Raw genomic sequence first — 17,499 nt, forward strand, 5'->3', positions numbered from 1 at the left:
AATTGCGGTCTCGCTCGGAGATGCATTCGCGTGACGCGGCAATCCTCATTGTTTTCTCCGCTCGTTTCGCAGTCAGTAATAATCGTCTCATTTGCACTTTGCTCGCGCGTGATATACTCCTGATTCATAAAAAAGATATTACCATCGTAATGTAATATTCCTGATAATGTAATACTTCTGACACTTTGTGCAGACAAGACGCAAAGAGAGAAAAAAAAAAGATTTTTTTATATGTATAATTAAAATACATATATGTCGATTAATCTTCTTTACTTATATTAATTAATTAATCTCTTTTTGCCGTAATCCTTATATCGATATTGATAAGAAAGGCGATAATAAAAATAATTATTATAGCCTCGACATTTTGATATCTTTATCTCAAAATAATCTCAGAAATATTACAAAATGAGAAAGTAAATGCGGGATATCAATACAAACATTTTTTATTAAGCAAGGCGTATCCAATCAGACATTGTTGGAACTAAAAGTTCCGTTGTTATCCATTAATGAATTGAATACCATAGACTCATCCTATAGTTTGTACGTTCAGCTAGTTTAAGTTTGTTGGAGTTGTTTATGATCATTTAAGGATTACCTTGTATGAAACATCTGTCGAATAGAAAGATTTTCTTGCCATGACCAGGATATGGTCATCATATGCAACGGTGTGATCCATGGTAAAAACAGTATTTAAAAAATACAACAATCTTTGTTACGGCAATAATAGTTTTATGTTTGAACAACATAGTGATAACTTTGAACATATGTGTTATAACTCGATAAAAAAAGATAAAAGTGTCCAAGATAAAAAAGTGTCCAATAACAAAATTTTTAATAGCTTCCCATGTGCGAATTTCAAAAAGGCTCAGTGCTGGCTTGGTACTGGTGCCAGAATTACCAGTACTGGCTGACGATTCTGGGCCAGTACAAGCTAAGATCGGGGTCATTACTGGGGCAATGTCGGAATGATAACACGGGTCCCAGTCTTGGCGCCAACTTTGGCCCGACACAGAGTACTAGTACGGAGACAACACTGATTGCCAGTATTGGGCTAACTCTTGGCGCCAACTTTGGCCCGACACAGAGTACTAGTACGGGGACAACACTGATTGCCATATCACTCGCGGCGTGTTGCTTCGTGCCGCGGTCGTTACCTCCGGCGCCGCTCGAGCAAAAAGCTTTCTAAATCCCCTCGCGGCGTGTTGCTTTCGCGCGGTTGTTACCTCCGGTCCCGAGCGAAAATTTTCTAAGTCGACCCAATACATCCCCAGTACTGAGCCGACTTTCGACCGTAGATCAATATCATTTCTGGCCTTATACACGGTCAGTACTGAGACGAGACTCGCCTTGGAACAGAATATGGTTGCATGGGAGTACTGGTCACAGAGACGGGCACAATACTGATCTAGCGGTTTATCCGTACTGGGGCAGTACCACTCATCAAGTCTTGGCAGCCAATATTGTGCCACTTCTGGGCCATGCGGACAACTCTGGCAGAAGTCCGACATTCGCACATGGGTTGTAATTTCATAACGGTATGACCGGACATGCTTTGCTAAAAAAATATTTGTTTAATGCCTTGCATCTGTCGTCTCATTTTGTAACAGTTATCTGAAACACTCTGTATATGTATGATACATATATATGATTATTTCAGTTAGAGAAAAGCGGAAAGATCGCCAATTATATTGATGATCTTGTCCGCAAGGTTTACGCGCAAAAACTCCATTATCCATTAACGTATATGTCAGTTAATATCATGTTTCAACATTAATGCAACGTGGTAGTAGTATAATGCGCCGCGCCAGTCGTTTATATGGTTAATACCATATTATACCAGACGCAATAGATTAATGCAATCCGTCGACGATATTTATTAGCAGTATTGATATTTATTATCGTCGGACGTAAGGATTACATTAATCTCTCGTTAATATCACTAAGGAGTCGTTTTCTACTCTCTTAAATATTAAACTTAGTCTTCACTTTGTCTATGATTTGTAATTAGAGTCCGAATATCGCGTCGAGGAGAGTCTGGGACAGACAGACAGAGCTAATCTAAAATTTTCGGTTAGCTAAAATTCGCGTGTCAAATAGGACTGCTTTAAAATCTATAACTACCTATAGTCCGGGATATCAAGTAGAGCCTACGATTGAAGGTAACAATGGCTATGTACTCGCGCGAAACGTTAATGGCGCAAATCGAGCGGGTAAGAGAGGGATGGAGAGCGCGAATGAGAGAGAGACCGATGGGGTCGTATAACGAGGGGATTGATATGCTAATCCGTGACCGAGGGGTGGCCATGCGTCTTTCGGTGGTGCCCGATACCGTTACGTGCGCGCCACTCTCGCACGCACTCATGAACGCACTCACGCACATACTCATGTATGTACTCACGCACGCACGCGTTCATGCATTTACTCGCATACGCGTGCACGGGTATAAGGCAACGTAGAATCGGGCATGGCGCGCTCCAGATGCGTTCTACGTACTACGTACTACGTACGTATATCACGCGCCGGGTTGTTACGTATTCCATGGGCGTAACGCGCACCAAAAAAGGGCAAGATGGTAAGGGTCGACTGACGATATCGGAAATTAAGCCGAGAGAAGGAGACAGAGAGAAAGAGAAAACGGGAAACCACCGAGCGTGGACGCCATCTTGGACCGCCGCCACCGCCGCGCCGGGATGTTCCAAACAGGCTTCTGCCTCGCATTCTCCTCTTCGTCCTTTCCTGCACATCGTCCACCTTCTTCTTCTCCTTGTACGCATCGCGACTATCTCGCGTAGAAAATATACAGCCGTACAGTCAGACGACATTTCTTTTCTTGCGCGTGCTCTCGCGCGCTTTGTTAGTGTCATAGAGATGTCTCGAGAAATTCGAGTGACGAGCAGACAGACTTACAGGAGGAAATATTTTCTAAAATTTATTCCCTTTTTATTTACCGTATTAAGAAATGCGCAATTTCACGAATTTAACTTTATATACAAAAAAAGTAATTTTATATACTTAATATATAAATATGAATTTATTACAAAAATATTTATATATTTATTTCTTTATTTCTAATTATAGAATGTTGTGTATTAACCCGGGAACGAGTGCCTGATTTCTTTTGTATAAATGGTCATCTGGCGTGATTTTTACACCCCAATTAAAAGTCATTGTTAGTAATTACATATTACATATTTTTTATTGTTCTATAATTTATTAGTATTTGAGGACAATATGTATTATAGGACATAAGAGATAATATAACGTAATTTAAATATGAAAAGAAAATAATGTAAAATAATGTATTGTACGGAAATCCATCCAAAGTAGTAAGGCACGATCAAATAAATAAATATTATATACTCAACATTTTCTGAAAAAAAGTAAGGAGAAAGCAATATTTAAAATTTAAAAATCAAAAGAAGCTATATAGCATACATTAATCGAATTATTATGATAGTATTTCTAAAAAATAAAGATCTGTTAATAAAACGTGTTTGTATTACAGATTTTTTATTGGTTTGCATATTTAAAGGCCCGTAAAAAGAAAATTAATTAATATATGTTTTATAGCAATTTGAAATAAGCTGTTTTTTACTATATAAAGTCATTTATATTGTGTTTGCTCTGTTCACAGAGAATTATTAAAAATAACTTGTTTTTATAATATTTGTTTATTATTTTATATATAAATAAAAGTTACATAAAGAATTTTTAAATAAAAATAAATATTTATATATTAAAACTCGATTCTTCTTAAAATCTTTTATGCATTAATCGATTAATCGGATAGAAATATAATAAGTATATACAAATATATATACAAAAATATTACTTTTGTTATTAACAAAACATGTTTTGCATTAAATAAATTTATAACATTTATTTTATTTTTTGTTATTTTTTTGTAAGCATTTACGCATGTTTTCATTAAATTGTTATTTTTTTCTATTTTATGTAAACTATTATAATTATTATTTATTATAAACATATTTATATACTCATTCCAATTATTATTATTTTAAATTTATAATTAAACTCTTACCATACTTTATTAATTTTTTTAATGTAATAAACGATCACCTGGGGTGATTTCTACATCAGCAAGTTTTAATAAGTCTGTACTACGAATGTACAAGTCCTAAATTTTTCCTATTATACGAGAGAAAGTTGGATCTCGAAACCTTTGAATAAAAGATAGATATGGATTTTTTATCAATAAATAAAAAAAAAATTATTGTGACGTAAGCCTCATTTTTTCGACATTGAGGCGTTGAAAAATCACCCCAGGTAGCCATTCTCAGGTTAAAAATATAATTTTAAATAATACATTTAAATGAAATATTTTACATCTTTTTCCATAGTTAGGATCAATGTTGTTCAACTATTCGAAGTAAAGCAAGCACAATGTAGAGAAGGTGTATAGATAAATGACGCAGTTGCTATCGTATCGTAAAGAAAACTCGTAGCCACTTGGTAATGCAAATAGTCTTTTGCATCGTGAATAAGATAAGCCGAACTACATGGAAAATTTATTCGACTGTCGTCGTGCTTTTGTTTCCCTGTAAAAAAGAAGGAAATGAGGCCAACTCACGTGATCACGTCTGCCTCTGTCAATTTCGCAGTAAATGTTCATCTTTCCATAAACATATGTATACTGAATATTTTTTTATGTTTATTTACCTCGATAATTATATACGATCGTGAATGAATAACTACATAGAATTCTTCGAGTTTGTCGTTAAATGGCTAAACGGTGGTGCGCGAGGAAACGCGCGCGGTTAATAAGTAATAATGCGGTAAGAATAAATAATAACGCCATCGATGCCGTCGATTTTGTCGTTAAATATCGTTTCGCATGAGAAGGTATGATCGCGGGAATAAGTAGTTGCAGCTTTTTTCTGCCACAACGACGGACCGTTTACTCCGCTGTGGGCGTCACGTTAACAAGGCGCACGAGTGCCGGTCGATGGAATTCCACGCTTCTAGGCAAACGCACGCCTCCTCCGGTTCGACAATCTCTCTCTCTCTCTCTCTCTCTCTCTCTCTCTCTCTCTCTCTCTCTCTCTCTCTCTCTCTCTCTCTCTCTCTCTCTCTCTCTCTCTCTCTCTCTCTCTCTCTCTCTCTCTCCCTCTCCCTCTCTCTCTCTCTCCGTCGCTACATATTTCTCTCTCCCACGTCAACCCGGCGAGATTCGCTCGAAGACATCGCGGAACACGCCGATCCCGCGGACTGTGTTAACTGTACTTTATTACGTACTGCCCTCGTGGATCGCGTCGTCCAGCGCGACGACGCGGGCACGTCGTTAATAAGGCGCGAATATATCCACGTGGAATTCCGACGAGGCCTCTTCGCGTGACTCCGGGACCCGGGACCCGGGACCCGGGACCCCGCGGATTATCGGCCAACAAAGTTCTCGCACGCGGCACGTTATATTACACGCGCCGTGTCGACGCGTGTTAAGCTCTACCTACACATCGACCGGCATGAACAGCAGCGGTGGATTAAGGCGTTTAAAAAGACCTTAGGCGTGAATTTTGCGACCTCTTATCTATCGTAATAAAATTTGAAAATTCGAAATAACGAAATAACGAAACTTAAAAAACTTGAAAGAGTATCGAGTACTTATCATTTTTGCCGTTTAAGCTCGTAGGGGTGGACGAAACTTTGACTGTTTTTTATTAATTGAATCAAAAACCCGATTGTGGTATGTCCGAATGCACGCTTCTGTGCACGCTGAGTATGCACGCGGCTTTAGATTAATTCGAACCCGGTGGATATGCCGCGATGCCGTCGAGCACGAGAGTGAGACTGCGAAACGCGACGCTGCGCGACGCCTGCGTGATCGCGATTCGGCGACTCGTAATGTATTCGCCGGGTAATTGCCGGGATAATCGCACGCAATTAGAGCTCTAATGAGGGCCAGCGGGTCGCGTGTAACGCGCGTTCGCCTTATGAATCTTAACAAGCGCGAGAACAACCAGCTTGTTCGTGTGCGTGTTGCGCGTACCTATATGTATATACACGTGCGCTTCTCGCTGCCTGCGTGCGTACGCACGAAAGCCGAAGGATATAATGTAACTGCTAATTACGCGCCTCTCGCGACGCTGATTGGCTTCCGCGGAGAAGGACGCGCTGGAGGGATACCGCTAATGGTGTATCATCTCGATTTGCATAACTGCAGTCGCCCAGGGGACCATTCGGAGTGAGGCGATCAATGGGGGCTCGAATTAAACGTCCGAGGAAAATAATGAAATTCATTAACGTATAAAAAAATATTGTTATATGTATTATGTCCTATATACATATAGTATAATATTAATATATTATATATAGTGTATATATATATATATAATATATATTATATACATATATATATATATGCATAATATATATAAATATAACCCTTCATTGCCCTTGTTCAACAAACGAACATTATATAGTGCTCTCATATGAGAAAATTTTAGAAAACAATTATACAAATATAATTTAGAAGGTTGTAAGTGAGAAGTCAGAAAGTTTCAGAGTCAACTTTGATGCCATATATCTATGTAATTAAAAAAGTAAAATGTGGATTAAGCGTTCGCTTCATATATAGGACAATGGAGGGTTAACACTATAGAATTACCGAAGATTCACCTATACCTATTTCTACCGAAAGGGTCAAAATCAAAACTTGTTTTCGGAAAAAATACGATATTCGAGAAAAAAATGTATATTTTTATATTTCTTGAAATTATTTTATTATATACGTGAATGTCGACGAACGTTTGCTACACAGCCTTATATGAAGACTCAACGGTCAGCTTCGTGGAATAGGTACTAGCACGAATTTAATGTTCCTTATAATGTGATTTATTGTAGTTTTTGATTTTACAAACGACGTTAGCTTTATTGTACAATCTTGCTAAAACGACCCGACAAAATCGCAGCAACTATGTTTAACGATAATTTAAAGTTGAATGGTGATTAATCTCGAACGAGAGCAAAAGGATGACTCTCTAGATTCGTTGGCCGGTCGGGAGAACGATTCTATTTCAACTTCTTAGGTGGCCCAATCGTCGTTAAGCATATCGACCTTTATATAGTCTTTTCGCGTGACGAAACATAAACATTAACGCTTCTACGGAACGTTTATGTGAAAGTAAATATCTCGTTTAATTACTAGAAATTTGGCTTATACTTTTAGCTATATAGCGCCATAATGCTTCCGATTGGCTCTTTGGAGCACTCATTTTCAAAACGCATTGCGAGAATATCGGTATAAATCCGGAACAGTATAATATATATTTTTTAAATTAATTTAGTAGAAATTTGAAATAAAATTATTATTTTTATAAAATAAATAATACGCAACATCTTTCTTACTAAGGATTCCTTCCTAGGTTAAGGGCCCCGGTCACTAGGTGGTCACCACCCAGACGGATTCAAAGTCTTATAATTCCAATTAACGTACGAAAAACATCTTAAGAGTGTTGTTTAAAAATAAGTCTATCTTAAAAATATCGGGCTCTGAATTTTGTCTGGGTAGCCGCCACCCAGTGTGGCCTCGAAAAGTTAAGGCAATTAAATGATCTTGGGATAGCGACTTGGAATATTCGAATAATACTTCAAACCGGACATGTTTTAAATTATCAGAAATTGCAGAAAAATTCAAGAAATATAAATTGCATATTATGGCGCTGCAAGAAGTAAGATGGCCTGGGAGTGGTCAGATAGACAAGCGAGATATCACAGTGGTATATATTGATACGAAGACAAAGGGGTGCAGGATTTATAATAAGTAAGCAAATTAGAAAATTATTAATAGAATTTTTGTCAGTTAATGATAGATTAAAATCAGACTCAAAAGCAAATTCCATCTCCATCATATTTCTATTATATCTACTTGTGTACCAACAGAGGAGACGGAAGAGGTAGATAAGAAAAGATTCTATGATGAGCTAGACTTACTAAATAAAGGAATCAGTGAACATGATATCCTATGAGAGTTGGAAGATAGTAGGAAAGGGTGCAGAGTAGGGAAGAATGAAGAGGCGTCGTAAGAGAGACCAAAACCCATACTGGGCTGTAGCGCCGAGGAAGAAGAAGAACATGATATGTTACTTATCATGGATGATTTCGACGCAAAAATAGGTAAAGAAGCGAAAGTTTAAGAGATAGCGGAATTAAACTCGCTGCATCAGCTACAAGTGAGAATGGGTGGAGATTACTATACACATTGTGCGCAAACTAAGCTGTGTATTAGAAGTATGCAATTCCCCAGGAAGGACATTCACAAAGGCACATGGAGAGCACCAGGAAGGATCATATCAAATAGATCACATTCTTATGAAAAATAGGCGTATTACCTCAGTCATAAATGTTAAAACATGCAGAGAAGCCTACTATGATAGTGACCACTATATGGTTGAAGCGATCACCTGACAATGACTGCCCAAGATAGAATAGGTAGAATAACGGGATACCGGCAGATTAGATGGAACATCGAAAAGCTAGAAAGAGATAGCTTCAAAAGAACTTTTGAGGAGGAATATCAACATCACCATATACTAACATCTACAGATATGAAATGACCTAAAGAAAATTTTATCCGAAACTTCAGAAGCGGTACTAGGGAAAAGAAACGGCCTAGACAGCAAAGAGTGGTATAATAGCGACTACGGAATTGCGGTAGAGAATAAAAATAAACTGCGGAAAAAGATGCTACAGAGAGAAACAAGAAACTCTGTGAATTTTATTATAAAAAAGCTATTTTTGAAAAGCTAGAAAAGAAATCACCAAATTCTACAAAAAGAAGAAGAAGAAGAAACAATGGATGGAGGAAAGAGTCAGAAGAACTGAGGAGGAGCAGTCAGAGGGCAACACAAGACAAGTCTATAAGTCAGTTAGGGATCGCAGTACTAGATATATACCAAGGTTGCGATGTGTAAAGATGGGAGGCTACTTTCAGATAAAAATAATATTATATTGTACACACAAGGATTTAAAATAGTGGAAAAGGTACTAGAGGAATATCAGTGTCAATTCTGAAAATCAACAAACAAATCCATTTATCGACCATATCTTCACATTATCATAAATTTTGAAAAAGTTGTATGAGGATAATCTGGATAATGCAGGCCCATACCTTCTGTTTATAGATTATCGGTGAGCATCTGACAGCTTGAATAGAACAGGCATAATAAATATATTAAGGAAAACGAGCTTTCTGAAGAAATTAATAAGGCTGATCAAAATTACATTAGAAAATACAACAATCGGAGTTATAGTACAAGGTGAAATCTTCTCAACCATCAGAGTAAAAACTAAAGTGAGACAAAGGGACGTTCTATTAAAGGGATGTTAATCTTCAACATTGCGTTGCATGATATTATAAGTCCTCTGAAAAAGTAGAATATATTTCACAAAACAATTCAGATACTAGCTTATGTTGATGCAGAACTCGACACCAGCTACGAATGCACTTGTTTTACGCTTATTTGCTTGCACATCCTTTTCTTTTTCTTACGCTAGCTCTCTTTATCTTTCTATTTTGTAAGATTTCTACGTATTATATCTAGACATACCAGGATGGATTTACTTTCAGTGTTGGAAGAATTCTAAAAGTTCTTAAGAAACTTCTGAAATGCGAATGTAATTAAAATTTTATTAGCATTTGTGAGAAGTTAAAATGATCCGTCCCGGTAATATTACATAGAAATCTGAGAAAAAAGAGGAAAAAAATAGAATTAATTATCTGTATATTTCAATTAATCATCTGTATATTTCAATAAAGATTAAGGAAAGTTTCAGAAATTAAGATACTTTAAAAATGAGTAATTATTGTAAAAAAATATCAAACAAATCATTTTGACTTCTTTGGTAGTTCTAATGTCAATCTGACTATCGGATAAATGTGCTTGTCCAGACGTCAATTGTTCAAATCGAACGTTGGTATTTCTTTTCAAGCTACAACCAACCGAGATAAATCACTGGTGATCGGTATTGCTGAATTACGTGCGTGACGCGAACGGCGAGAAACGAGGAGGGCGCGCTTTTACAGCTGGACCATGTGTGCGCATTTTGCACGCTGCAATTAGCAGTTAAACGGCATGTAGCAAGCGTAATTACATTGCGATATCAAAGGCAGAGGAAGGAGATATTCAACTGAACAAAGGATGCAAATTGAAGATAAGTAGGCGATATCGAATGTAAACATTGTTGTAAACATTGCAGGTGTTCACCTGGCCGTGCATTTTTCAGACTTTTTTTTCAACATTCTTATCTCCAGCATCCTTCTCAAGCTTATAATATAGCAACGAAAAGGGCAGGGCCCTTTTTCTTGCACTTTATCTTCGCGAAATTTCTTCTTCCTATCGTATCTCTTCTCTCTCTCTCATAAGAATTAGACGGAAGATTTTGTTTAACAAACGCAATTATCGCGGCATAATATTCGCGATTCTCGCCGACGTCGGCTTTCTCCGTATTTGCAATAATGTCCGTGCGTGACGTTAATTATCGTTCGCGAGAATTTATTAGGGAAAGCACGTCGTATTTTTTGCGGAACCCGTCGATGACTCGTTATTAATTTATCGTCGATTATGGCGACGCCGTTATTATGGCGACGCTGGCGTTAATCACGCGCGCGGCCTATCGTCGGAATCGACTCTTCGCGAATTTATCATCCCTCCCGATGAAACGGTGATTAATTATCACGATTGCCTCATTGGTATGCGGACGGCGAAAAGAAACTTGGACTCTATTTAAGACTCATCCGTATCATTAATCTCGCCATTAACTCGACGATTTTTCTCGACGATTGTCTTTGTCAGGCATTTTTCTCAACAGAAATGTTCGTCAAAGTTTGACGGTGTTCCTTATAATTACTTTGATGATTTTTCAATGGTTTTCCTTCTTCTTGTAAAGTCACTGCCATGTTATTCGTTTTTAAGCTCTTTGAAAAGGGAATTTTGAAAGATATGTATATACACACAGACTTACATAAGTAATACAAGACATAACTGCTTTACTGCAGGAAGAATTGCGATCGAGGTATTTGCTTGACTCATTTTCTTTCACGCACGCTCTCTCACAATTAATGAACGACTGCATTAGAATATCCGCTGCGTACAAGAACCATACTTATTAGTATATGGACGATTGCGCTATCGCGGAAAATTGACGCCAATTAACTCATCGGCCTCCCGTCGATTCAGCTAACGATCACTCATACTTGCGCAGCTCTAACTGGCGTTATTATATATTAATTACATCGGTGCTCTCCCCGCCCGAAAATTCACGATTCAACGACGCTTTATTGTCAATCGTAATTGAACGACATCCATAATCCAAATTAATTATCTTCAGAAATGATCGACGAGACGTTCAATAATTAATGACGTCAAATCGAGGACTTCATTTGCGACAATCGATAGCGAGATATAGATTAATAGCAACATCACCTTCCCGTTATCGCTGCACTACATCGTCACGTCGTTGTGTTACGTTACGTTACATCCTGATATTTTCTTAAGTAATTTATACGAAAGTTTACCTTGCCCGTCGCAACATCCATCGAGAATATATCGCGTACACCTCGTTATTTTCGACGGCATTGTTTGGACGGGAAATCCATGTGCGCGCTCTTGAGCCGCCGATAAATAAACGTCGCTAACGTTCGCGAAACACCGTCGTATTTTTCCGTGGGAGCACGTAAGTGTCCCCCTGGAAAGGATCGTTACACCATCGTTACTTGTTCCGTGGGCGCGGGCACGCGGAGGGTATTATTAACGGCGATAATTAACGACGCATTGGACATGTGGCGCGGAAAGAAGGTCAACGATAAATCAGACTGTGTCGCGGCGCGGTCGTTCATCGTTTACAAAATAATCGTCGTGGCCGGCTTGCGGCGAGTCAAGTCAGTAAATCATGCCTTTAATTGCTCCTTATCAGCAAGTCCGGTGAACGGGGACGCTCCTTCGTGTCTTGACGAAACGCCATCGATGGACAATGGTCAACGCGCAGGTTTCGAGTCACAGGCCCGGCGTCCCCGGCGAATAGTATTGTGACTTCCAAACAAGCCAATAACGGGATAACTGCCGTGTAAGAGCACGAGCTTATATTTTTGTATTGTATAATATGGCATGATTCAAGAAAAAAGACCAATAATGTGAGAAGTCACAGTATTGGTCATGGTTGAAGAAGAAAATTCGTATAAACATGAATGATTTCCGAAACAGAGCGAAGTTGAAAGTATAGTATACGTGGTGTCATTCGTTGACCACCAAGGTCATTGTATTCCGATTTTACTTCGTTGAATTTTTGTTTGTCGAGTCGGAAGAGCAAAGTGTATGCAAGCAAAGAGACAAGAGAGCATTTTACTTGCTCGTATTTTGAATGTATTTGCTCTTAAGGCACGCCCGGAACTCAAAATTAAAGTGCATCGAGAGGTTGACGGTAGCTTTATTTAATCTTTGCTACAAGTAAGAATTTGTCATTAAACATGTAGCATTTTTGTTGTCAACGTAGGAGGATGAGAAGGACAAAGTGGAGTAGAATAAGTATAATCGCTATCTTGAATCTTCGAGCAGATCCGCCGGGAAAAATAAATAGCGCCGTATATTTCCGCGACGCAAATGCCCAGTGATACTCAGCGCGACGTTATTAGCATGCCGCGCTGTATATACTGCCGGAGTAATTTGCATCCACGTCCGTGTTGGTGGGCGCGATTGCTACGTGTCCCGTTAACAATCCTTTTAGCGCAAACCGTATAACGCGCGATAACGCAAATGAAGCCGGCGAAAAGCGCAATTCGTTCGTTTCCCTTTTTTTTCCTTTCTTTCTCACCCCCAAATCGACTTTCCGCTCGATTACCCGAATGTTCGATAAAGATGGAAGAAACAGCTGACAGGTTAGTCATCTCTCTCTCCTCGCTTCGTTAAAAGCGTAATTTTCAATCACGCGCGTTTACAGATTCATAAATATGTCCTTAGAAGGAATTTATGGTTTGGTCGATCTTATCCCGACGCGATCTAAGAATTGTTATTATCAATCTTATACAATCTTACGTTAGCGGCAATGGAGTCCTTGCCGAGGCGCGCGCGCTGCGCGCTGGAAAATTCGCGTGCGCGGAATCGTAAGTGGTTTTATTGCGGAACGAGCGAAAACGCACGTCGACGAAGAACTACAGTTTCCGCGAAAGATTCCAAGAAAGCGCCTAATAAGCGGCGGCGAAACTGATGCAAGTCGATTATTTTCTCAGATACAAGGTGTTCGCAATAAGTTTCTTATCGCGCGACGCGCGTGAGAATTAATCGCGCTGGAGCAACCATGACGACAATAATAATTTACGGCGCACGTATACGATACACGCGCACATGCGCGCGGTCTAACGCGCGATTTAGAGTGCAGGGATCTCATTCAGCACAAATTAAGATTCGCGTTTAATCGCGAGGTCATTTGGCGCTGATGCGTTTACGTATGCGCGAACTCCTTCGCGGTATTAAACGCCAGGAAGAAGGGCCGTGCGCGCCAAATATATCGAATGAGTCGAATGACGGCGCTTTATTGTTAGTCCGACGACGACACGCCTCATTATGCATAGAGAATCCGTACGCGGCCTGCATAATATGCAAAACTCCTTCCATTACCGTCCGCAACGGGCGTAATACGCCGAACGGCGAGCCCGCCGCTCGCGCTCGGCTGGAGAATATAACAGCCGTGTGTGTTATTATATATCGCCTCACTCTCCTTCCTTTTCGTTATCATCGCGCACGTCACGTCGCGACGAGGATTTTGAGAAGTGTAACGGTACGTGAGCGATTTATCGGCATTATAAGGACGACAGCGACGAAAACGGGACTAGAACGTCGCGAGTATCGGTACCGTTCGTGCCCCCGAGTACTCGGATCGGCGCGCGAAATCCGTAACAGTTTGTGGAATATCAAATTACATCTATGTCGTGCAGGTCAGTGATATCGGATTATAATTAAAGCGAAATGCGTTTTTTCAAAGAGCTCCGCGATCCAAAGAGCTCCGAACGCTTCCCCCGTCGAAGATCGCAGCAAACGTCGAATTTCGTGACGAACGTTATATCTCACCTTATAAATTGGCATCGATCGAGGCATAGCGAAGTGACTCTGTATTCACAACATGCCGGAACGCGGCAATAATTTCAGGCGCGAGACGCGTCTCGCTACGGCGCGATTAAACGCTACGGCGCGGCGCAGTCCTGTCACGTTAAATGGCACGATCTCCGCTGTCGGCACTGTCGAGATAGCCACCAAACAAACATTATCAGCCGTAATCGGCGCGCCGCGTTTAATCGATACTATCGACAGCCGTTTAAATCGAATCGGGCCGCTCGAACCCGACCACTTACCAGGCCCCTTATCGTCGCCCCGGCACGAGAATATAAAATTACGCCAACGATATTGCGCTTATCCCATTTTTACACGGCGTTACATCGCCGGCCTATCGAGGCGAACAATGGCTAATTAAAATGGGGAAATTTAGAGTCCTATTAATATAGCCTTTAAAAGACGCAATGTTGCCCGACGGTACCCCACGGTGCGACTTATCGCTCGCCTAATTGCGCGCAGCCGTATATTTCACGGTCGCCTGGATATTTATCAATTAATTTCTACGAATTATGAGACGATCTTTCGAGCGATCTCGCGTTGCCGCCTGCCCGCCACGCCGCGCGCCACGCCGCGCCGTTTCGATCTGATATCAACGCCTTAAACGATATTTAGATCGTGAAACCTGTAATATATCGACGTAACCTGACGTTTAATTTAATGGGAATCTAAGGGCGATGGGGAAAGTTTGTTAGCTGTTTTATTTGTTAGCCGACAATATTTTATTATACGAGTACAGGCGCGGAGAATGTTTTCCTTGATATAAATATTCTTTTATAACTTTGTCTCGACCGCGTATTATAAATTAATAATAATCACATGGGAAGCAATTAATAGCGGTAAATGATGGCAGATCCAACAATCTCAATATTCGTATTTTTCATCAAATTACGATCCTTCCTCGTAATTATTTTATATCTTTTCCGTATTAAATTGTTAATGAAATTGTTAAAACAACGTTCAATACAATATTATTAAAGTTATTAAAAATACCTATTGCACAAATTGATACTCTTATCGTCAGGTACACATTCTATATCTCGCCTCATCGTGCGCCATCTAAAGAGAACATTTGCAACGTAAAATTTGCAACTTAAATCACGTGTCGTATACGGCGGAACATGCAAAGGATCGAATGCTCAAAGGATTCCGAAACGTGGATAGTACCGAGTCGACTGATCGGCGTAAATGATAGTCGTCGATGTTCGGTATCGATTCTCTCGTTCTCTCGTCGCCTCTTCTGGTACTGGATTGGGGCAGGATGAAGACCTCCTTCGTTTTCTCGTCACGATTCCGGCATGTCACTGTCGTGCGTGTTGTCGACTTCGTGTACTGTCGACTCCACAATTCAACGCGAAATCGAACATTTCCGATATCACCAACTAACACTTCTTTTCTCTGTAACACCATATAAGCTAAAATATTTCAAAATCGCGTTTAAAAATTGCGATACTACATTATTCTACATGTTTACGTTACATGTTTAGCTTTAACTATGTAATATGTAATAGATTTGTAGAAAAACTTATAGGATTTTTTGGTAATTTATTTTAATATTTTATTTCAATTTCACGGATATTTTAGACGACATCTGAAATGTCCAACGTACGAGTATCCGACAGACAATACGAGAACACATATCTTTTAGAAACTCCACTTACGCAAAATGTCGCCGAATAAAGCTCTCAGAAGTTCTTTGGAGTTTGAATTTGACACATGACACTTCTCCCTATAAAATACGATTGTGCAATAAGAGATATTCTTTTATATTTCCTACTTTTGCTCGTCACGGTCGACGCGATTACCCCCGAAGAGCTTAAACGCAACAGCAATGGTGCGCGACGACCGTTCCCCCAAAAAGAAGAGGGGAAAAAAGGAAAAAGGAGAAGGAAAAAAAAAGAAAACTCGCGCTCTGCGAATATGGCGGATGGAGAAACGCATATCCGAGGAAATTGGCGTCCCCTCGCGCGAGATCACGCTCAATTTCGTCCTAACAAAACACGCGTTGCTCTTCATCCTGTAATCCACACCCACGTATGTACGTACGTACGCGTTCGCGATAGCTTTTTTTGTGCGCGCGGGGCAAGCGCGTGCGCGCTTTTGTATTTTCCAGGCCGTAGCCGTGGAATCGGGCCCGTCGTTTGTCGCCCCCCCCCCCTTTCTCACTCTTTCGTCCTCTCCCTCTCGCGCGTATGATGTGTACGCTCGCGACGATTGAAAAATAATATCGCCGGGTTTATTTAGCCCGACGCGTCTCGCGCAATAGCGAGGGGCGGCGGATTGTCGCGGCCGCCGTACGGGGGATTAAAAATAATGTTTCGAGCGTGACCGCCGAGCCCCCGGGGGATTAGGGGGCGACTAGCTCTCGCACTGACGATTGGTTGCTATCCAGCTGGAGATTTTATTTGAGGGCTCGCCCGTGTACATACATATTACAGGCGGTTCTGTTTCGTCCTCTCTTTTTCTCTCTCTTTCCCGTCCCCCCCACTCTGCCGGCGAAAAAAGCGGACACGACGAAAAAAATCGCTCAGCACACGTTGTGTTGTCGAGCTGCCGTTTGGCACGGCACGGCTTCGCCAATTATAAATCGCCGGCTCGGCCGGATTTGTAAAGCGCGCTCGGACGGATAAAAAAGCGCTGATTGAAATCGAATACGCGCGTACGGCACACGGTGGTAGGTAATTAAATAGACGAAGACGACTGAGCGAATAAGGGACGTATGTCCTTTAGCTGCAACACTTTAATTAATCGAATCAAACTTTAATCTAATTTTATTTAAACATTTCATTTAATTTTGATTAATCTAATCTTAATATTCTAAAATATATTATATATTTTTCTTACCGATATATCTTTACGCATAAATATCCGACAGGAATTCAACGTATGCTTTTGTAAGATACATCTTCGCTAAGTGCAATGACACGAACTGTTCAAATTATCATAGATCATCATATTATAAAAAAAAATTGATATTTCTTGAAAGTAGACAGCGCGTTATTTAAAAAATACAGTTTTTACGAGTATTTTTAAAAGTTTTTACAAGTCATTACAAGTTCTCATATAACGAATATCGAAGTAGACGCTCTTTAAAATTCGTTAGGAAAGAATCAGGCGTTTCTACGATTATATAGAAACAGGACGCCAGCTTCGCAGAGGTTCGCAGCTGGGAAACACGTAGCGACACGAGCGACGCGGCATTAATTTCCATTAGCGAATATCCAATTTATCGCGGGAGCAAAGGCGACCAATCGGTGAGCGCGGTCGCAATAAACGTAATTATATTTAACGGGGCGCATAAAGGCCTCGATAGATTAGAGGTCTCTCCTTTCCTGCGCTCCCTTCTCTTTCGGCGCGTTTCCAGCCGCGGTATGTTCGC

The 17,499-nt window shown here is 40.2% G+C and overlaps 1 protein-coding gene across 2 annotated transcripts in view; it reads left to right on the plus strand.

Annotated features, from left to right (window-relative positions):
* Window positions 1-17,499, plus strand: part of LOC139808063 (uncharacterized) — a 49,055-nt gene that overhangs the window by 24,452 nt on the left and 7,104 nt on the right. The window lies entirely within an intron of this gene.

Source organism: Temnothorax longispinosus, chromosome 2 (genome assembly GCF_030848805.1).
Source record: "Temnothorax longispinosus isolate EJ_2023e chromosome 2, Tlon_JGU_v1, whole genome shotgun sequence".
Taxonomy (NCBI): Eukaryota; Metazoa; Arthropoda; class Insecta; order Hymenoptera; family Formicidae; genus Temnothorax; species Temnothorax longispinosus.